General features: G+C 36.9%; 1 pseudogene; it reads right to left on the reverse strand.

Moving 5' to 3' along the window:
* Positions 1–25,007, reverse strand: part of Gm2033 — a 48,522-nt pseudogene that overhangs the window by 21,778 nt on the left and 1,737 nt on the right.

The raw sequence follows: 25,007 nt of genomic DNA on the forward strand, positions 1-25,007 counted from the left end.
AAGTATATCAAAATGTTTTCTGGACATTGTATTTCTGCCTGAACTATTATTTGTGTGCTCTCTCTCTCTCTCTCTCTCTCTCTCTCTCTCTCTCTCTCTCTCTCTCTCTCTCTCTCTCTCTCTCTCTCTCCCTCCCTCCCTCCCTCCCTCCCTCTCTTCCTCCTCTTCCTCCTCCTCCTCTTCTCTCCTCCCTCTTTCCTCTCTACCCACTTCTTGCTCTCTGTCTCCTGTTCCTCACACCTGCATATATATGTAATCTTGAGTTTAGCTGAAACACTAGCACTGACAGAGAATTCAATGTGGGTACACATGTAGCTATTTTCTGTGCTTATTAAACACCAAATTTTGCCTAAACTCACTTCTATTTTTATAATGTTTTCCCATAAACCTCAAGGAACTAGTTATATCTATTGACATTTTGGCTTAATGCCAATTCTTTCTCTACCACTGGAAGCTTAGTGGGCATATGGTCTACTTCCCAAATGCTCCATGATGAGAGTTTTAGTAAACATCTTGATCAAGTAAAGGACTCAACTCTCTAAGCTACAGTACCAGTGGATTTTGTAGAAGCTGCCTGATGCCTAAAATTTTGCAGTTAATTCTAAGTTCTATACCATTCCATTTTTTGTATTAACCAGCACATGTTAAAATTCTATTATAAAAATCAATACAAATATAAATATTCAATTTGGGACTGGTGACTGTGTTTATACCCATATGAAATAAATAATAGAAAATATATAATAGATTAAATATTGACATTAAAAGTTGGTCATCAAGCAACAAATAGCAGTGACTCCTGAAAATGAGGGCAAACAGAAGACACCTCTGTATGTTCATGTTACTTGATGAAAAGAATGTTTGGACCATAGCTAAGGGTGGGACAACTCAACAGAATGTGGGATGGGGGGCAGAGTTAAAGAGGCTAAATCAGAAAAGCTCAGAGAACTATCATGTTTACAAAAGAACTCTGGAGAGGAAAAATACACACAGAGAAAGAGCACTCCTTGGCCACCTATATTCTCAAGCACATATACACATCCACACAAGGTAAAGCAAAGTAAAGCTTTAAAAAAAATCTTTAAAATTTTTAAAAATATAAAACAAAAAATATAAACCTATGGTATTAAGAGGATCAGCAAGCCCCAAAATAATAATGAGGAAATGGTTCCAAGTTGCCATAGAATCAAATCTTTCACTCTAGTGATAGTGAGAAATCTCAAAAGAAAAAGACATGTAGAAAGTAAGGTGATGGGATGGCAGTGGCCATGCAGTTTTCTTGGTGGAATCATAGATGCAGGAAGACAATGGGGTTTATTCTTACAATAATGGGAAGAGGAAAGAAAAAAACTTACTGCCAGTGCCAAACAAGAAATGTCTTTTAGAAGAAAAATGGTATAAGAGCCAGAAATACAAATTTGAGTAAGAAAACTTTCATGTTTCATGAGATGATATTCAGTGGCTTAAAGAAAGTATTTTGTAATAGAAGTAGATTTTTTTCAATAATTTAATAGTTCTTGTGATAATCTTAATAAGTCTATTGGAACAGATTAATTATTATATGTTGTCATTCTCCAATTGTCCATTCATATTCTTAGTGTGTTTTTCTATTGGTTTCTTTGACTCTTTGTGTAATATAATATGAGTTTTTTTTAATGTATTTATATATGGCTATAATCATCAGTCTTTTAGAATTGTTGATTAGATAGTGATCATTCAGTTTTAATTTTAATGTAAAACTTGTGATTGTGTGTGTGCGTGTATGTGTATGTAAGAGAGAGACTTGTGTTCAGGTGTTCTTGGAGTTCAAAAGGCATTTGATTCCCTGCAGTAGATCCACCCTACATGGAACCTGAGGTGCACTAGAAAAGCAAGAAGTGCTCTTGCCAACGGAGCCATCACTCTAGTCCTAAATTATTAATTTTAAATGAAATTAATTTTGAAATTTTTTGCTAGTAATATCACAATTGTTAAATAGTCTTTATAGTTTAATTTAACATTTTAAATTTTGAAAGAAAAAAGAATGTGACATGGAACCTAATCCCAGTTACTAAGGCACAGTTAAAGAATACTTGACTCCCAATATCATGATTCAAATCCTAGTTACTATAGTAACAAAACTATGAATAATGTCTATGAATTGCACAAAGTATAAACACCACTAGCAGTTCCCACTCATCAAATGCAAAGTGCCAGACACACCCTAACTTGAGTCATATCACTCTGCTTCAGTCCTGCTGATGTTGGCTCTCCCTTGATCTTATGCAGTTTATGTAATAGCAGCACTTATGCAGTGAATTCTTTCTCATATCACAAAATGACTGCCTTCTTTTATTGGATATTTTCTTTATTTACATTTCAAATGATATCCCCTTTCCAAGTCTCCCCTCCAGAAATCCTCTATTTCATTCCTGCTCCCCATGCATCTATGAGGGTGCTCCCCCCACCACATCCACTCACTCCAGCCTTTCTGCCTTGGCATTCCCCTACACAGGAGCATCGAACCCCCTCAGGCCCAAGGGCAGCTTCTGCCACTGATATCCAGCAATGCCATGCTCTGCCACATTTGTGGCTAAAGCCATGGGTCCCTCCATGTGTATTCTTTAATTGGTGGTCCACTCCCAGGGAGCTCCAGGGGATCTGGGCAGTTGACACTATTTCTGCCCCCATGGGGCTGCAAACCCCTCAGCTCCTTCAGTCTCTTTTTCAACTCCTCCATCAGGAGCCCCCACTCTCCTATACAAAAGAAGTAATTGTACAAAGATGGTTAAAATGAAGTAGAAGAAAGACAATGATGGCCCTGTAAATAAACTTCCGATTAAGCAGAAATGGAGCTATCCAAGAAATGGAATGCAAGTATACTGTCGTGTGACATTTGGGATATTTGCCCATGCACAACAATGACAAAAAATCATCATTGCAAATGGGGCAATCGCTTGTGATCCATCGATTTGCAGTAAAAGAAAGCAGCTGATAAGGAGGAGCTCATGTGGCCATCACATGCCTAGGAGACACTAGCAGTAAACGGTGTCTCAGATAGGGAGAGTTGAATTTATTGACTCATGTGGGCCCTGAGAGGTTGTCTATGCTCCAGTGCACACATGAACAGCACTAACTGGATTTTGGACTAAGTGAAATATAAAAAAGGGAGGGCATAAATGCAGGAGGGATTTGCAATTGGGAAGGTCTACCAGAGACTGATAGGTAGATACGGTCAAAGTGCATTGTATTCATGTATGAAATTCCCAAATAATAAACTAAAATGCATAAGAGAAAATATGCTTACATGTGAGAGAAACCCCTGGAAGGATTTCTTTGACTTCAACACAAGGGACCCAATTCTAGAAGCTAATTCAAACATCCTGCAGTTTACTGAGGCTTAACAGGATTCATACTGCAGTCATGAAAAGGGAAAAAAGCAGATAATATGGTTTTAATATAAAGAAAATATTTTTGTTTTTGTACCAAAGACCCTAGTTGATGTCTTGTCCTGATTTCCCTTTTAATTTTTTAAAATTTATTTATTTCATATATGTTAGTACACTTCACTGTCACTGTCACTACCAGAAGACAGCATCTGATCTTACCAAAAGAGAGAGAGAGAAACACACACACACACACACACACACACACACACAGAGAGAGAGAGAGAGAGAGAGAGAGAGAGAGAGAGAGAGCAAAAGGGCAGTGTGCACACTATGGCTAGAGTATAATTTGAAGGGGCTAGGTCTGTCCTTCTATCTTGTGGATCCTGAGATCAAATGCATGCCCTGGGCTTGGAAACAGGTATTTTTATGCAGTCTATTATTATTTAGCTGTCTTTACCAACGGCACATTTTTCCTTCATTATGTTTGTCTACTCCTTATTTAGCTTTCCTTTCTGTTGGTAGTTTTCTAAGATCTGTTCTTTCATCAATTTCAAATTTTTCATGATTTTATGATGTGGATGTATTTCAGACTTCATGGAGCAGAGTTTGTGAGTATTTTATGCATACAATAGTCCCCCAATTTTCCTTTATCCAATGTCTGAATAATCATAGCTATACTTCCCATTTCTACACTGGCCAACTGTAGTAACCCTAAGCGTCCTTTCATCTTTTGTACTTGCTTTTATCGTTTAGCTTAGAGTCTGTATCATATAACTACATTTTCAAATTTGTTAAAACTTCTCCCATTTATAGTGCTGAATAATATTTCCACTGTGTGTGTGAACCATATTTCTTCAGTTAGCCAGTGGACACATACTCTGATTGCGGATAGCTTTTAGGTGTTTCAAAGCATGCTATTGTGAACATGTCTGTACCAGTTTGATTGAAACTTTTTCAACATTTTCAGTTAATACTCAGCATCGGGACACTCGGTCCCATAGCACTTCTGCTGTAAATCTCACAAAGAACCCCAAGCCATTCCAAAAGCAACTGTATCATCTTACATCTCCATCAACAACATTTTGAGGCTAATTCATTTCTGAAGGGTAGAGCAAGATACAAGAGGTAACTCAGACAGAGTAAAAGTAAAACGCTTTGTGATTTGGAGTACTTCTTCAGAATACTTTTCTTTATTTATTTACATATAAAATAAACTGATGAGGTAGAATCTAGTAAGGGAGATTTTGTTTATGTTTATGTTTCAGACTAGTCAAACAGCTAGTCAAAAGACAAAGATGTTTCCTTCAATTTTCGGTTTAAAGGTAGGATACATTTACTTACTAATTTATTTTATTTTGGTACAGAATACTGAGCCCAGGAGATTGTGAAGGTTGGCAAGGGCTGGGCTATTGACCCTACCCAGAAAAAAGCTTTATATAATTGAACTTGCCACAATAACAGACTGAGTATCTGGTGGAAAGAAAGCACTGTGGTGTTTGAGTGGGAACATCTCCCAGATGTACATAAATCACAGTTACCTTAGAAATAAATAGTGGGGAAGTATAGGATGCCTCGTTAACCTGTACTCAATTACTATAATAAACATCTTTGCAAAAGTCATGACGGCGGTGGGGTATCAAGAGAAGCAGGAGAGGCTTGCTGAGTTACGAGCCACTCCGGTTGTACTTGCAATGTCTATCGGGAAGGCCACTGCACACAGAGCGATGGTTTTCAAGTACTTTCTCCCCCTTAATTATTACAGATATAAGTAATAGGTCAAGGTCAGGGTAAATAATCCCGTTTTTCTACAGTACAATTATTCAGGAGATTGGTTAAGAAATAAAATATTACATACAATTATATCATGATGTGGAATGTCATTTCTAAATACAAAACATGAAAGTTGCTATAGGTTTTTCTTTCTCTCATTATAAATGTGTACGTGGGATGTGTTTGTGTGTGTGAAAAGAGAAATAGAAAGGGAAAGACACAGAAAGGACGTATGTGAGTGTGTTTTTTGTGAGTGGCATATACAATGTATAGGGAATTACATGTGGAAGCCAGAAGAGGACATAGGTGCCCTGCTTAACCATTCTCCATATTACTCCACTGAGACATGGGTGCTCACCAAACCTGAAGGTTGGCTACTGGCCAGCATGCCACAGCCCTTTATCTCTTCCTGACTCCTGCAGCACCAGGGTTACAGGTAGGTATAGCCACACCCAACTTATGACATGTGCTCTCTAGTCCAAACTCAAAAGCTTACCTTTGTGCAACACCCACTATGCAAGCTCCCTGTAACATCTCTCTGTTCCCTCTGCCCACTTTTCCTTTTCCAATTTTCTAAAAGACACATACTTTATAAGCTTTTCTATACTAAACCCTACGGCTCCAGGCAATGGACCTATGTCCCATTTACAATGCCTACAATATCACAATGTCTATGGAAAAGCACATCACAACTGGAGAGGAGGGGAACTTCTACCATATTGGAGGACACGTGTAAGTTAGGTTGGGAACTGTTTAAACTGCACAGATGTGGAGGTGCTTTACTTAGGTTTCTGAATATACAGCATATGCTGATTTCGAAATCTCAACACTGTAAGAGCAGCTGTGAGGTAATGAAAGCGCTCACATCATGTTAGCCTTAATCAGAATAGCTCTTGAGACAGTAATGAAGTTGATATCCTGAAAGAAACAGCTGGCTTTGTTTTGCGTGATAATTCCCAGCAATCTGGATAAAACCCAGCTGCTGATAACTCTGATAAATTACGTATCAGACTAGAGTTTTACTTTTTTTTTTCTGTCATGGTTGAGCATGAAGTTTCCAAGGCTTTTCTTGGTTCCTTTTTAATATATTAGGAACAGATACTTTCCACAGAATTAGATTTTGTATATGAAATTACACAGAACCTGATTTAGAATGTGACAGAGCTGCTCCTGCTGCAGTGTTTGAGTGTATAATGGTAAATTCTGACCTTGTCAGGGGGAGACAGCTGAATTATGATTCAGAGCCTGTGAAAAATGATATGTCTCCAATATTAGATTAATCTCCTGTAAACTTTACTATTCTGCATTACTAAGCCTTGTAAATGTCATCTTTATCCATCATCTTGAGGTATTTTGATGTTGCTTGTATAGTAATTTTGATTTCATTTTTAGTTTCTCTAAAGAGACAGTTATTTCCCTATTAAATCACACTCTACGTTTTTATTGCAAATTTCATCAAAAGATTTATAATATTCCTTTGAAAATTAATAATACTTTGTTAGTTTCCATGTAAAGCCGCAATTTGATGGATAGAATGAAATGTTAGAAATTACGTACCAAGCTGAGATGAATGTATTTGTATTTGAAACATAATTATTTACTAATAGTATATTTGGTTCATTAATGTATCATTTTGGCAGAATTTGAAGTGGCTAAAATCCCAAGTGTATAACGTTCAGAGAGCATAAAGAATATTGTGAAATGAGAAAGAGACCTGATATTTTAATTACATATATTTCTTTTGAGTGTAGGTCGGGGTGCACATGACACAATTAACTGTGGAGGTGAGAACACCACTTGCAGGAGTGGTTCTCTCTCTCCACCAGGCGCCTATTGGACCTAAAGTTCAGGTCATCAGGCTTAGCTGCAGTGCCTTACCCACTGGGAACATTTTCCTGCCTGGAGACCTGATATTCTAGGCCTTTGTGAACTCTGTCAATGTTACCATGAAGGTCAATTTCAAAACACCTCTCTCTGATGATCTACCCAAATCATGGGCTACATATTTCAAGAGTCACTTCAAGTGTTCCATTGAGGCTTTAAGTTGATTTTGTTTGATGGACAATAAATGTATCTCTTCGCTTCTGTTTTTGCATAGACAGACGTGAATCCTGAACAAATGTATAACTCGGTATTTTTCATCAAGAACATACTAGGAGAAGATATGGAGAGTATGAAAGTTTTCAAAAATAGTGATTAATCTATATCAACTGACACAGCATATTTGTCTACTGCTAGGATGTAGGTTAGTCTTCTAAGATATTTTCAATTATTATAGCAGTGGGTTTTTTAGTTTTAAAATTATATGTATTCATAACTGTTATTCAGAGAAGTAGAGATATACTACTGATAAGGAAAGAGGATTTGTTAGACTGACATCCATGAATAGAAATTGGGTAGTGCAGTAAAACAGCTATTGGCACATTTGCACATTGAAGATGTAGACAGTCTGATCATTGCTCACTTCAAGAAGTCAAAAGATTTGCAACAGAGGAAGCTAAACTGTGTTCCCACTGAAAAACAGAAACTCTGACAGCACTGTGGAGTCCTTAGAGTGAAGACTATTTCAAATACAAAGAAATGGGCATCTGATACCCACCAGAGGACAGCATCGACGATAGGTTCCATACTCAGAAGAACACAGTTTTCATGCTGGCCCACTTTACATCTTTATTATATCTCTACTCCCCAAATATTAGATGATGTCATCAAAATTCGTTGTAGGTGATCCTCCTTTGGCTGCTTTTTCGGATGCTTTATTAATCTCCCAAGAATTTCTTACAGCCACGTTGAGAGTAAAGATTTCCCACCACACTGAAGGCCTTCAGAAGTCTTAGAGTTTTTTATTTATGTGACTATCTAAACACTGTTACTTGCTCTACTAAAGTACACATGGATTCAAGAAATAACCTGGTTTTCCAAAAACCCTTAACTTCTAAATTTATAGAGACTTGAGCGGGGGTGACAAATAGAAACTTCTCAGGTTGTAAACTCAGCCCAATTATCAACTCTAATTATAAGTTAAATAATGCTTTCTATGATATGCAAGCATGTGTGTGTGTGTGTGTGTGTGTGTGTGTGTGTATGTGTGTGTGTGTGTGTGTGTGTGTGTGTGTGTGTGTGTGTGTGTGTGTGTGTGTGTGTGTGTGTGCTGTTCACTTACATACAATTGTGCATGCTGGGAACTGATTCTAGGAATCCAAGGAAAGCACTCTACTTTGGAGGCACATTGTTATCTTCTCTTAAACAATTTTGAAACATTGTTTAAAACTTTTGTTTTTTAAGATTTATGTTTATTAGTTTTGATCGATACATGTGTGTTGGGTGGGTGGATATGTGCATGTCAGCACAGGTGTCTTTAGAGGCCAGAGCAATCAGATCTCCTTTAGCTAAAATTACTGGAGATTTTAAACAACCTAAGGCAGGTGCTGGGAAGAGAACTTGGGGTCTCTGAAAGAGCAAGAAGTGCTCTTAAGTACTGAGACATATCTATAGCCCCTGAACTCATTACTTGGGCATAATTTGTCATCCCTCAGTAAATTTTCAATGTGGTAGCTAATATTCATTAAATGTTTACCATGTGCCAGAGAGTAAAGTTTTCTCCTTATGACTTTAACTCTAATTCCTAGGGAAAAATATATATTTATCACAAGATACATCTGAGACATGAAACAGAGCTTATGGTAATTTCCTAAGGTTACAAAGCTAGGAAGATGTATAGCCAACTGTTAGCATGGTATTCCCACTTCAGTACCTGAGATCACAACCACTACTGCTCTCTGGTTACATGAAAAAGAAACTGATTGCTTCTAGTATCATCTGCCAATCTACCCATGTATTTATAATGTAAACATTTGATGCTTCAAGTATTTTGGTGTATTCTTCAGTTTACACTACTTGCTATTTATTTATTTATTTATTTATTTATTTATTTATTATTGTTTACCTTATTTATTTACACTTCAAATATTATTCCCCTTCCCAGTTTTCCCACTGCAAATCCCCTATCCCATTCCCCATCCCTCCTGTTTGTATGAGGGAGCTCCCCCAACCACCCAAACACTCCTGCCTCAGCACCCTAGCATTCCACTAAGCTAGAACATCGAGCCTTCACAGGACTGAGGGACTCCCCTCCCAGTGATGCCCAATAAGACCATCCACTGCTACATATACTGCTGGAGCCATGGGTCCCTCCATGTCTACTCTTTGGTTGGTAGTTTAGTCCCTGGGAGCTCTGGGGTGTCTGGTTCGTTGATATTGTTGTTCCTATGGGGTTGCAAACCCTTTCAGCTCCTTCAGTCCTTCCCCTAACTCCTCCATTGGTGTTCCTGTGATCAGTCCGATAGTTGGATGCAAGCACCCAGATCTGTATTAGTAAGGCTCCAGCAGAGCCTCTCAGAAGACACCTATATCAGGCTCCTGTCAGCAAGCACTACTTGCATATTTAATGTAGAGTCCTTTTATTGGAGTTGAAATCACAGATCCCAACTAGTCTTCCCTGGTTTCTTATGGCATGAATGCTTATGCTCTTTCTGCTTCTGTGACAGTTCAAAACTCTATTTATGAAGGAGAATCTGCTGTTTGCTTTCTAAGTTAGACACCAAGACTCATTTCTAAGTTAGACATCAAGAATCATTTCAGTATCTGACTGCTCAATCCTGCATTAAGATGCTACCCTTTGAACTAGATTTATAAGGTTTAATTACACTTAAGATTTGGTTTCAGAATATTTTTTTCAATGTGAAAATGTATTTTGAGCAATTAGCCTTTGATTTGCCAATCATCTCTGATAATCCTTTAAACTTCTAAATATGTTTTATGCATACACATGTATATATTTGTATGGTATATATTCATGTATTTATATTTTATGCACATAAATATTTTAATTTTAACTCAACCTTTTCAATCACATAAACATTTTAGGATAGTTTATTATAAATTATACACATTTGTATGACCTTGTCAAATATAGACCATATTTCCCAATTATATGGAAGTATGGATTACTTTTCTATTTACTCTAAGTTGTTTTAGAGGAAGGTGAGCTCTTAACATAAGTGAGGGGGTAAAATTCCTAGTCATTCTTAATTATAAAAAATATTTTCTTGTTAACAATGAATGCATTATATTTTATTAATTTTGTATTATTAATCTATACTTAAAAATAATTAATTTTGGATTATTAATGTTTCTTATTAAACTATCTGCCTAAAATACAAATATATTATATATGTGCATATATATCATTGAACTATTATTATTGTTTACTATGAAGCTATCTGACTACAAACACACATGTGTATGTGAATATATATCAGATATATATTCATAAATATATACAAATCCTCCAAAATATAATATAATTCATGTTTAGAAACTCATGAATCACCTAAAAGCTGTGGTGGTGCACAATGTTAGTCCAAGCATTTGGTTAGACAGAGTCAGGTTGCTCTTTGAGTTCAAGGCTAGTCTAGTCTAGAAAGTGAGTTCCAGGACAGCCAAGGCTACACAGAGAAACCTTATCTCAAAACACTAACAACTAATTAAAAATTATAAAATCATATGCAGTTGTATGTAGAAGATAAAAATTAATTTGGTTACTGTAAAGATACTCTACCAAATGACTCTCTTAAAGTTGATTTAGCTGTTGTTTCACTTAATCTTTGTTGACAAGTTGTATATATGCAATTGCTCTGAATTAATGTGTGATTTGCAAAACTTTGGACACATTTACAGCATACTGAAAATCAAGGAATGTTTGCACACTGGGCCAGCAAACACATGTTTGTGAAAAGGAAATCTCTTAAAACAAAATAGAACTAATTAACATAAGCATATGGACATTGAGTTCTTTAAAATATAATCTGTAAAATATATTTTTGACCCAAAATGTGTCTGACTAAAATACTAAAATTATCCTATGTGTGAATTGTCTTCTAGACAAATGAAATCCACCAGATAATGGGTAACACACTATGGTGCTATTGTAAGCTCATTTGTTAGTGACAGGCTTTTGGGAAGCCATCTAGTAAAATACCTTATCCCCAACTGACTGTAAGAGTGTCTATGAGGTCTATGTCATTGCTGTTGGTTTTGGAATAATCTATAGAAAATCTATAAAATGCAATAAATATGAATATTGAAGCATATGTGAGTTGATTTGAGCACACTATTCTAATTATCTAATCTCTCCAAACGTATTTCATTCATAGGAATGATGCCTTGCTCTCTTTCCATTCACAATGGAAAATATTAGTAGCATTCCACTCAAACTGTGTGGGATCTACATACATTACAGACAAAAATCTATTTTTCTCAAAGACTATCAACCTGAATGTTAATTTCATTAAAAACAATACACTTAGAAATACCCAGAATTTAGACTGGGTCTATATCTGTCCTCTGTGCCCAAATCAAACAGATCAAATTAACCCTCACACTAGTTAATCATTTTAGCGCTTAAAAAGTGGAAGATGGCCAGGCATGGTGGCGCATGCCTTTAATTCCAGCACTCAGGAGGCAGAGGCAGGCGGATTTCTGAGTTTGAGGCCAGCCTGGTCTACAGAGTGAGTTCCAGGACAGCCAGGACTATAAAGAGAAACCATGTCTCGAAAAAAAAAAAAGTGGAAGATGAACCATCAGAAAAAGGTACTCTGTCAATGGAAGACAGAGTTAATTCTACATTTGCAAGCAGATAGATTCTGCCAACAATTTGGAATAAATTAAGGGGAAAAGAGGCTGTGTGAAGGCTCTATGCTCCAGTGTAGGGGAATGCCAGGGCCAGGAAGCAGGAGTGGGTGAGTTGGTGAGCAGTGGAATGGGAGAGGGGTTACGGGGTTTTCAGAGTGGAAACCAGGAAAGGGGACAACATTTGAAATGTAAATAAAGAAAAGATCTAATTTTAAAAAGAGAGAGAATCTGGAACCTGGTACAGGACTGTCTTCTGAAACTCTGGGCTGCTTGGGCAAGGGATGAGTTTGAGTCATTTAACCCTTTAAAAAACTGCAAGTTGTTATAGGGCAAAGACTCAAGGCACTCATTTTGTTATGTGTTTTTATGTGGTGACATTTTGTTACGTGTTTTTATGTGGTGATATAAAATTAACAAATATATTCTAGGAATTTTCAATTGTTGAAGTCAGGAGACCTAGCACATAGCACAGTGGTACTTAAGATATTCTCTAGTTAGTTAGATTATTTGTCGATTCTTGAACCATTTATGCCATTGAGGCCTTTGGGTTCTGTTCAGGTCAGTGAGGTACATGCTATATTTTATTACAGTTCGACTTATTAATTTTTGTGCATGCATGTGCATACTACAGTGCGGCAGCAGAGGTTGGCTGACCACTTGCTGAAGTCATTTTTTCTTCTTCTACATTATGTGTTTTAGAGTAGAAACAGAGATTTCCCCCAGAGATGGACACTGTGGACAAACTCAGCATGCTGCCAGTAGAACCCATTTTGATTTGGTGTTGGTATACACCTGTCTTCCCTGGACAGCTTCCAAAGATTTTGGATTAATAGTGTTCTTCTTTGACCATCTTTACACTTAGCGGAGACCTATATATGGCTATAGAGAAGTTTAGGCAAGGTATATTTACAAACTGGCAAATAGTAGGCCCATAGACACTGGTGGAAGTCTTTATTTTCTGAGGTTGTGTGACATTGATTACAAATTTTATAAATTCAGACCTGAATCAAAGAGACACGGGAAAGGGGAACAAGCATCACCGGTGATTTTAGATGAGGCGCTGTACTGTCCTTCTGTTACTGAGTACCACAAGTTCTGTAGCCAGTCCCATCCCATGGCTTGTAGGACTATCTCACACTGCTCTTTCCAGCTCCATCTTTGGAGTCTGCAAAACCAAAGTCATGCTTGAACTTTGCAATACTTAGTAGAGCTAAGAAAGAGTAAAACATCTAGGTAACATTCTTGGGCCATGGGTGGAAATGAAACAGTAAAAATAAAAACAAATCAAATACAGAAAAAGTTTTTTTTAATGAATAAATTATTCTACAGTAAGAACTGGATACAGTGCTTCCCCCCCACACACACACACACACACACTTTTCTGCATTTTGTTCCACATGTTTTCTACAGTCGGGTCATGAAAAGCATCATTTGATAGGTACCAACATATACAAATGCTCAAGGCAAATACAACTATTTACATGACGAGATACCGAAGCATGTAGAATAAGGGGATTGCAGAAACACAAATTGTCCAAACGATATAAGGAGTGGGGAGGGGGTATATTTGGCTCATTCAAGCAAAGAAAGAAATGTTGAAAAAGAAGTGGCAGAATTTCACTATTGAAAATTTTGTTTGGAATGGCAAAATATTTCCTAATTTGCCTGTTGTAGTCTTTGTGTATTTTCTGATCTCCCCATAAACATAGATATAAAAGTCATATGTCCATGGAAACTGGTCAGTCCTGTGTAAACCAAAATCATTTGTTACCCTACATGGGCTGGTCACTGGCCTTGGCTCTATTATTTTAGAGTAGTATTTGTGGCTAAGATAGAAACAAAAGCCTAGAGGCAAAATACACTCATGAAGAATGAAACTTGAACTGGAATGTGGCAAATGCAAAATCCTGTTAGATCAAGGAACGTGAATGAAAGCAAATCCCAGACTCCAGTCAATGCTACATAATCAACAGTAAATGACAAGATAGAGTTATCTATTCAGTAAACAGTCCAAGAAGCAGTGCTAGTCTTTAAAATTACAATGCATCTCTCTGTATGTTTTTTTTTCCTTTTATGTTGGAGGAGAAAGTTAGTGCAGATAAAAGGGAGAGCATAGACAGAGGCAGGCACATCTGGGAGAGTCAAAAGTAAACTGGGCAGACTGAGGTGGGCTATGTGAGGTGAGAGGAGAGGAGGAAAGGGACAGGAAAGAGGAGATGCCTACCAAGAGGGACAGGCTGAGTTAAGAGACCAGGAAGGTAAGAGGTAGACAAAAAGGCTAAATCACCCAAAGGGCTGGATTATACAGGGAAGGGCATTGGAAGGAAGTGAACTCCAGCCCCTTGACTGGAAGTCTCTTAATTAGTAAGTTTTGGAAAAACTGATTCTTTAAAGTGCATCACCATTTCAAACGAGCATGTGATATTTGAGATGGTGTAATACTGTTATCAAAGCCTTGTGCCAAAGAGATTTGCCTTTCCTTACTTTGGGAATTATTTTTAGTCTGTATGATTTAGAAAGCAATACCAATTTTGTATTCAGCCCTTTAGTTATAGCTGCAGATACAGATAACAAGATTTTTTAGCAGAAGCCTCTTTGAATAAAACAACGAATGTGTTTTATGGTTCATTAACCATGCTAATACATACTACACATTTTGCTACCCAATTTGAAAAACAGATTAAAGCTCACTGTACATTTTCAGTAGGGTTTACTGATTCAAGTTATTTTAAAATAACCTGATCAGGAAGCAAGAACAACTTTTGATTATGGTATCTAGCAGTACTACAAATTTATTTCTTCGCCTGCTGCATCTTTATACACAGGAGTTTGTTTAAACTTTTCCATGAGTATTTTCTGCATTACACATTTCTTTAGATGCATAATGTTCCATACAGATCACAACTGAGTTATATCAATATTACACCAATTATCTTCAATCTGATTTCTCGTTATAATAATAATTATACATTAAGCTTAAAACAGTTGATCATACACATGGGGCTATAAATTATCATTTACTGTTATTAGGTCTTATTACTCATTAAAGAAGAAACAATTGCCATGTTCAAAAAGTGAAGATATGAAATAAATTAATAAATGAAACCCCAAGCCCACAACTTGAAGTACTATTGAAAGATTCTTCTTTTTTTAATATTATCCACCATTATCTATGGTGGAGGGTGTTTAGATTTGACACTGAAGGCACAAGCAACAAAAGAAAATAGGCACCTGAGACATCTTCAGAATTGTGAAGATCATTAGTATGTCTTTAATGAGAGGCTAAGCCATGACTATGAACATCTCCTTTACCTTCCTTCAGTACATTTCACTGATAGGCAAGAGTTAGTCTATTATTTCTGGAAATTTTGGTAGAAATTTCCAAGCCCTCTACCAACTGTCAGTGGCTTTCATTGCCCTGTGGCATGTTATCAGTGACAGCAGATACAGAAGTGACAGAGTGTCCTTCTCTGCTGTGCCTATCCTTCTCAGGGTGAGTCCCAATGATTTGTCTTTAGAGTTGACCTAATAGCACAGCAAGTGCTAACTGTGCTTACAACAATGGAAGGCTATAAGTTTTTTATGTTTGTTTTTCACTTTCCTATTAATTTATTTACTAAGTAAATACAATTTTAAACATTTGAATACAATGCTTCTATTAATTTTTGAGAACTTCTTACAATGTATTTTCATAACAATCATTTCCTCCTCCGAACTTCTCTAAGATCCACCCTCCATATTGCCACCACTCATATCTCATTTCCCTCTTTTAAATAGTATAATTTAATGTGCTCTGCCTAAGTACTCTTGGGTGTGGGTCCATGTACTGGAGCAAAGTCTATGTTACTTATTAGTGGTTATACCCTTAATGAACATTGCCCTTCCACAGAAGCTATTGACTATCAATAACTTTTTTGTTTGTTTGTTTGTTTGTTTTTTGAGACAAGATTTCTCTGTATAGCCTTCCACCAAAGGAAGTCAGAACTGGAATTCAAGCAGGTCAGGAGGCAAAAGCTGATGCAGAGGCCATGGAGGGATGTTACTTACTGGCTGGCTTCCCCTGGCTTGTATAACTTGCTTTCTTTTATTTTTTTTAATTAGGTATTTTCCTCGTTTACATTTTCAATGCTATCCCAAAGGTCCCCCATACCCACCCCCCCCAATCCCCTACCTACCCACTGCCCCTTTTTGGCCCTGGCATTCCCCTGTACTGGGGCATATAAAGTTTGCAAGTCCAATGGGCCTCTCTTTGCAGTGATGACCGACTAGGCCATCTTTTGATACATATGCAGCTAAAGACAAGAGCTCCCGGGTACTGGTTAGTTCATATTGTTGTTCACCTTTAACTTGCTTTCTTATAGAAGCCAAGATTGCCAGCCCAGAAATGGCACCACCCACAATGGTCCCTCCCACCCTTAATCACCAACTGAGAGAATGCCTTACAGCTGGATCTCATGGAGGCATTTCCTCAAGGGTGGCTCCTTTCTCTGTGATAACTCCAGCTTGTGTCAAGTTGACACACAAAACCAGCCAGTACACTACTATCACCTCACACATCTGGGTTCAACACTTACCACATAAATGGCAATTCACAATCATTTGTAGTTCCAGGTCCAGGGGATTAAATATCTTCTTCTGGGCCTTGCAGTAACTACTGGGCCATGCTCAAAAATTCTTACATACAAAATAAAAATAAATACATCTAAACAATATGTCCCTGCTTATCACTTAACTATCCTATTATAGATAAGGAAATGTTCTTTTTATAGTTTTATCTGGTAAATGAATTTTCTGGGTGTATGGGGCAGAAGACAAATATAGACTAGGCAAGCAACAGATAATTTGACTGAAAAGAAGAGTCCATTTAAAAAGAAATATATAAAAGTTCAAAAGAAAATTTATTAAAATATAAATAATATAAATAAAAATATAATAGCACACTTTATGTTGTGAAAGGATAGACAAAACAAAGAAATAATTAATATTGAGGACATGAAAAGATTACATTTTATAACAAGATATATATTTGAATTTTATTTTCAGAGATACATACATTTACACAAAAGCTCTGTTTTTGTTTCATGCTGCATGTTGGAGGGGAGGGAGTGGAATACAGCCTTTCATTTTAAACATCTGGAATTGTGAGAGACATTGAGAAACATTATTTCATGCAGCCATTCATGTGAAAAATGTGCTTACTGATATGCTATAGGAATATGATATTGACTTCACTCTAATGTAATGAAATTCAATTAGAAAATATTTGTACTACGCTTCTCCTGTGTCAGACAAAGGGGATATTAAATGGGAAAGGCATAATGGAGCTTGAGCATAAGAACTCACAATTCGATGGGAGGCGGTGATGTAAAGAAACAATTTAAAATATTGAGTGAGTGTCAAGAAGAGTAATGCAGAAAGAGAGAGGTAGGGCAGGGAGAGCACAAAATCCCCCAGATGAACTTTCATTAAGGTGACTATAGATAAACTCTGAATAATAAAGACTTGTCAATTAAAGAACAAACATTAGGAAAATTATTTGTAGACAATATTATTATCCACAAAGTTAGATTAGAAAGAGTTTGAAACCTCGAATACTGATTTTGGCACGTATTATTTTAAGCACATCTCTTTAGTTTTTACCAGTAACATATTAAAACTAAATGATGTAAGGACTGCCTTGTCTGGCCTCAGTGGGAGAGGATGTGCTTAATCCTGTAGATTTCCAGGAAGAGGAATGTGTGTGTGTGTGTGTGGGGGGGGCAATTAATGCCTTCTCAGAGGTGAAGCTGAGGGGATGGGGTGAAGATCTCTGGTAGGGGGTACCAGGAGGAGGCAACATTTGAGATGTAATAAAAATAAAATAAATAATTTAAAACTAAATAATTATTCTAATTTAAATTAAAAATGAATTAATGGTAATTAAAAGCAAATGCTAACATGAAAGTGAATGGCTATGGGTGAATAGCACTATTATTTATTGGCATTTTCTTTAGTGAACTGTTTTAAGATAAGTATAAGATGTTTATTCCATCATTCAAGAGAGCAAATGAGTCTGTCCTTTTGCAAGGTAGAAGGAAATTGTTATAACTATAGAGTTACAATAAGATCTAACTGATGAGGTAAGTATTGTTACAATGCAAGAAATGTGGGAAACTATTGCTTGAGTCCCTAGGATCTTGGAAATGACAAATGCATGAGAAAGATGAATGTAGAGAAATTTTAATGCAGCAATAAGGCCAATCTGGCAAGAGGTCACATCCAAAACCTTCTAGGTCTGTGTAGTCTGACTGAAATGCTGACATACCACATACCTTTAATCCCTCTGGCTGGAATATAGACACACTCTTAATAAACACAATTAATTCCAAACAGTATAGACAAGGTTAGTTTGAAGAATGAAGAAGCAATGTTTGACAACATCCTCTAGTTAAGTGGCAGCTGGGGCAGGACAGTTTTGCAGAGAGAACAAGCCAGAGAAAGAGAAGGAGCCAAAAGATGAGAACATATTGCCAGAGTTAGTATGAGGCCAAGATGAGCAACTCAGTGAGAAGAGGAAAGAAGGTAGTTTGAATCACTCAGCTTGGACAGGAGTTTGAGTCAGAAGAGCTGAGTTGAACCAGCCAGCCAGAGTTTAGAAAGAACTCAAAATGGTGAGCTTATTCAGCCTCCAAGAAGGCAATTGCAGCTAATGAATAAAAGTTACTTTTATATCTGGAACCCAACATGATTGGAAAAGAAGAAATCTCACCGACGTTGCAGAAAGCGCGGGACATTAGACAAAGCCACAGAAGCAGAAATTTGCCTGAGATTATCTTCAGAGGAAGCATCAGTTTTTTCAGTTTGGCTGGACACCCAGAGAGACTCAGTAGACTCTAAAGCTATGGAAGCCTTCAGCCCAGGCCAAGGAATGACACTGGAGCCTCTGAGATATGGAATCACAGTAAGCCATCCCAAAGACATTGTTTTAAAGGTGATTCACACCTATAATTCCATCACACAGAAAACTTAGGCAGAAGGATTTCTGTAAGTTCAAGGCAAGCCTGGGCTACAATAATGAATTTCAGTCCAGATTAGGCTATAGTCTGAGACCTTGTCTCCATCAAAAAATGTAGAAACACAAACCACTGAATGTGAGAAGTATTTGTAAGTCACTTATAATAGTCCAGTATTAACATTGTATATAGAATTATTATAAGTTAATAATATAGACATCACATATTAGATACAGACAAAGTACCTTAATAGATATTTCTCCAGAGAAAAATACACTCCCATGCCTGTGTTGCTGGGAATTAAAAAGCCTAGGATCTGGATTGTTTGTGTGCCAAGCAACTGTTTACCACTGAGCTATACCCTAGCTATAACAAAGATATACAAATAACCAAGAGGTGTATGCAAAGATATTCAGGATTAATAGCCATTAGGGAAATAACCAATTAAAATGATAGTGAAATATTATTGAGCACCTACTAGGATGACTGTAGTTAAAAGGCAGAGAACACAAAGCTTGTGGGAATGAAGGATGGTACAACCTCTTTGGAAAACAGTTGGACAGTTCCTCAAAACATTAAACAGTCATCATCTAACCCAGAAATTCCACTCTTAATTCTATACCCAAGGAAACTAAAAACACATGTTCTCATAAACTTATACATAAATGTTCTTTGTGTTAGCCAAAAGATCCATCCCTGTAAGAGTGGATAAACAAAATGTGATACTTTTATACAGTTCAATATTACTTGCCCATAAAAAAGAATAATAAATATAACATGAATGAAATGAAAACATTATGGCAGAAGAAAGCAGCTCATATGGCATGAAGTCATTTAAAGAAAATGTCCAGACAGGGAAATCCACAGAGAGTAGACTTGTGCCAAGGAAGGGGCAGGGATCAATGTGAGTGATTCCTAGACAGGATGAAATTTCCCTCTGAGATAATAACAATATTCTGGAATTAGACAGTGGTGACATTGGCATAATTTTTGAATATATGTCAAACCACTGCAATGTATAATTTAAAAAATGAGTGTTATAGTGTTTCAACACAAATTATTAAGAAAAATATATACAGTCTTTTCATGTCAAGATAGAAAGCCTATTAATCCTAGAGCACCATGTCTTAATGACATTGAGGAAAGGTAGCCACCCCCAATAGCTTTTTCAGTGAACCAGGAACAACTATCCTGGAATCTTGTTGAAATTCAAGATCTTAAACATTTTAAAGAATCAATAGTAACACATGGAATAGTAAATGAGACAGATCTTAACTACCTAGGCTATCTAAAGCAGGATTATCCTCCAAGACTTAAAGCATTTATAAGCAGCTGAACTGGAAGCTATTTATCAATTACAGAGGCAGACATGGAAGTAAGAAGCTGCAATTATGGAAAATCTAAATAGGTCTAAAGGTGTTATAAGAAAGATGAATTGTTAGGTAAGGGCAAATTTCTGATTTAAGACCACAGATGCCTGAGGGAAAGGAGGTCCAGTGACAGGCCAAAATTGAGATCCAGCTTCAGTGGAGGCTGCAAGGCCTAACACTATAATTGATACTATGGTGTGCTTACAAACACCTAGGGTGACTGCCCTCCAAGAGGCCCAACAAGCAGCTGAAAGAGTCAGATACAGATATTTACACCCAACCAATGGACAGAAGCTGGTGACCCCTGTGGTTGAATTAGGAAAGGAGGAGGGCAACCCTATAGGAGGACCAGCAGTCTCAACTAACCTGGATCCCTGAGATTGCTCAAACACAAAGCCACCAACCAGGCAACATATACCAGCTGATGAGTCCCCAACACATATATAGCAGAGAATTGCTGGATCTTGACTCAGTCAGAGAAGATGCACCTAACCCTCAAGAGATTTGAGGCCCCAGGGAGTGGAGAGGTATGATGGGGTAGGGATAGAGAGATGGGGACATCCTCTTGGAGACACGGGGTGGGAGGTAGTTATGGGATGTGGAATAGTCAGAGAGCTGACCAGGAGGGGGATAAAGACCGAACTGTAAAAAAAAAAAAGATTGAAGAATTAAAAAAAAAAAGACAGTATATGTATTTAATTATGGTATTATTATACAATGTACTTTAGTAGTTATAAGAGCCTGAGCATGTATAGGAACGAGGAAAAAAGGTCTATGTCATTCACAAAGATTATGCCTATCTGCAAAGAAACTTTTTACTGATTTATGATATAGATTAATGTCTACTAGAAACATGGCAATATCAGATCCACATGGAAGATAGGAAATAATTAAAATTTTAGCTTTCAAAAATACAAATATAGAGTTTAAAAGAAGTTCTAAGTGTTTGGGTTCAGGATTCAACCACAATCCACACGAAAACTAATCTCAGTCAGACTTGGATGGTTCATTGAATGCACACAGTAAAAGTGATCAATCAGGCCTGTAGCTTAGAATTTGGGGACTGATACTATGACCTTAAACATTTTTCTGTCAGCTTATGAAGACCAAAATCACAAAAACTACAATGAGCTCATACTCAGGTGCTGAGAGTGCTGCCTGGTGGCTGACCCTGCCTCAAGTCAAGACATAACAGAAATATGGAAAGAAGTATGGAGCAGACTTGAAAGAGAGGCCATCCAGAGACTGCCCCACCTAGGGATCCATCCCATATACAATAATCAAACCCAGATATTATTGTGTGTACCAAGAAGTGCTTGCTGACAGGAGCCTGATATAGCTGACTCCTGAGAGACTCAGCACCCATGGATGAATGGATTAGAACTATTTCTGATATTGACATTAATGACTATATAATTAGACAAGCAATGGTCAATAATCCTAGACATCAAAGAGTCTATCATTTTGACCACTGGGGACAAGGTCAATTGAAAAGAGATTATAGAAAAGTCATTTCTAGAGACTTCTCTAGAAGATGTCAGCCTTCCAGGCTTTGCAGAGGTGTGGTAAGTGTAGACATTGGAATAATGAACACAGATCAGTAAGAGATATTTGAGGTCATTCCTTACCAAAAGGAAACTCCCTAGGAGATAATTCTGTAAATATGGAGAAACCTACTAAGAGGTTAGCTTAGGAAAGCAACAGGAGCCAAACATTTCCTGTCAACCATGGAATAGCTCATCCAAACTTGGTATTGAAGACTTAAGGCTTGCTAAAGAAGGCAACACTGCTCTGGACTTAGCCAGAAGTAGCATTAAAATTAAGGACAGAGCAGCATCTCTAGATAAAACAAGAAATTCGGGAAATATCTGGAAATTAATAGCCCTCCCTTTAAAATTGTCAGTTTAGAGGTCTATGTGGGTAGAGCAATGGCCATGGATTAAAGAAAAAGTATAGGCACTTGGGCATCTGGTATAAGAACACCCAAATGTTCAGCAGATAGAACAGTCTGCAAGACCTTGGATTTCTTCTTTATTTGTCATTTAAATAGATGCAGGCATCTTCTGGGGTGGCCCAAGAGCAGACCAAGAGCTATAAGAGAAGAAATAAACTTCATTATAGTATACATGGTGCTCCCATAAGCCCTGAGAGCCTAGATTGGAGCTGAATTGTCTTAACGTTTCCCCCTGGATTTTATTTTAGTCTTGCTAAGGTCTAATCCTTACTACTACAGCACACTCATTTCTTCTTTTCAGACTATGATTGTGCTCTACTACTATGTATTCTCAGTATTGTTTATTTAATTTTTAAGACTATCGGTTAAGGACTCCCTTGAATCTCAGAACAGACTTTAAACTTTGGTTTCCAAAAAACTTTGAAATTGTTAAAACGTGGGAGAATATTGAATCTTAATTAAGTGAATTTTGCAATCTGAGATGAGAAAATGACTTTATGACCCATATGTGGCAAATTACGGTATAAAATTATGTCATCGGGTATCAAGTTGACAAGGTATGGTTAATTGTAATTTTCCATTGAGTTAATAAAGAGTGACTATTAGTGATACACATTCTGGATGTGTCTGTAAGCCTGTTGCTGGAGATTAACAGCAGAGCTATCTGTTCTGTTTATGAGCAGTGGCTCCTTCTATCCAGACAAGACAGAGCAATGAAAAATAGAGTCACTGTGAGAACCAGATAATACTAACCTGGACTTTAAACAAGCTAGTGGCAATTATTAGAAGTGTAGAGGAGTGGTTTATAGAATCAAAAGTCGAATGAAAATAGGACTTCTGAAACTTGCAAAAATAGCTGAGCTATCATGAAGCACTGAGGTAATATTTACCAATCTCTAGAGTTGTGAGACTTTCTTGCCTGCCTGTCTAATATCCTATCTTTCCAACAATGCCCTTACAAACACTGCATCTGTTCATGATAATCCCCTAAAAATACACACTTCTAATTTAAATTGATGTCACCTTTTGTATCCAATTAAGAGAAAGGGGACAGTCTTCCTATCAGTTTCAATTTCCTGAGACAGAATCTGTTCTTATTTTGAAGACCTACTAATTGCTGTCCAATCAGCAATGAATCAGAAGTTGCATGCTATTTCTTTTGACTCTTATAAAAATTGGACTGTTATGACTGCATTAATTCAAGGGTATAAAGTCTGAGAGGAAATTGCTGGCTAAGATTGTGCTCAAATGTACATCTTTGCAGTTATTAGTTGAGACAAAAATCTGATTTGAAGTTTCCTAACTCTATTTATCTGGTAAATCATTTTAAAGTGAAAGTTTTAATCACAGGTTCCCTGACGGAAGCAAATAATAGATTAAATTTTGCCCTTGTCTTTTGAGATAATTCACTTCTGCCACCAGAGGCCCGGTTGATGTCTGTAATCTGAGCTTCAGCCAAGAGCAATGTTGATGTTCAAGATCCATGCTGCTGCCAGAGGCCATGATAGCTGTGGTCTGTACTGCTGCTGGAGAACTTGTGGATGTCTGTGGCACTTCCAGTCATGGGAAATCATGTGGAAATTGATGCTTTGTGATGCTGCTGGCTGTTATTGGCAGACAAACTTCTATTGCAGTGGTTTGATGGATCTAGAGTTATGGTTGGGGATTAGAGACAATGAAGGCTTCTGCAACAATCCCCTTACCTGCAATCCCCATTCCTGCCCTTTGTAAAAGCAAAATGTAAACAGTCTACATGGGAAGGCATTGAAGGTAGTCCTTAAAATTTATGATAAAGATGATGAACTGTAGCTTCTTGCAGGGGTGGTGGGAAAGGAGTCATTTATATAGTTACCTTTAAGTGGATGGGTACTATGAAATTGACCATGCTCAAATGAGTATATATGCAATACAAATTGTACTTTTTTTATAATAGGGGGTTGAGGTAAAAGGTGGGAGGGTAGACCTTGGAAGAATGAGAATCAATTTTGATCTATGTGCACTGTGTGAAATTCTCAAATAATGGATAAAAAATATATGTTGGGAAAAAAGAATCCATTCAGCACTGTGAACTCAGTAGGCTTTCAAACACAAAAGTAGCTTTATGTTTGTTTGTTTTTTAATAAATTTTTTCTTTACCCTGACTCCAAAGTGGAAATAAATATAAAAATACATAAAGAATGAATTCATAGAATAATGACTGTGCTCAAAGAATTAGCCTAATTATGTCACAGATAAATTCACATTAGACCCAAAAATATTTGTATCTTCATTTTTAACATTTCAATATCTCAGACTTGAGTTACCCACTTCATGGGCATGAAGGTTATTTACTTCCAGTTTCCTATCCTAAAGAAACATGTCAGCTGTAATGTCATATTCTAGCATCGTTTTTGTCTTTTTCCAAAACAGTCTACAACAATACCAACCTGACATACCAATCCCATATAATAATTTTCTGATATTAACAGTAATGATCCCAATTATATGATCATTTTTTGAAGATGCCCCAAGTTTTTCATTGAATTGCGTGTAATTTTATTCAATTAAAATTAATTGACTAATGTCTCATATATCTTGAAGTGATAGAGCACTTGCCTAAAATGCATCTTATACTTTTTCAACCGTAACCATCAAATATAAATAAATAAATAAGTGACAGCATACTGTTCTTTTCATTAATATTATGCTGAATTTTAAAAAATACTAAGACCCTATATTCCTTTACTTTTAATCTAATTGTGAGAGTATTGAAGAAAAATTGTATATCACACACACACAAATACACACACAAACATATTATACTTATATAATTGTTAAATAATGAAATACAAAATGTCACAAGACAGAACATTATTCACTT

Source organism: Mus musculus, chromosome 8 (genome assembly GCF_000001635.26).
Source record: "Mus musculus strain C57BL/6J chromosome 8, GRCm38.p6 C57BL/6J".
In the NCBI taxonomy this organism is placed as follows: Eukaryota; Metazoa; Chordata; class Mammalia; order Rodentia; family Muridae; genus Mus; species Mus musculus.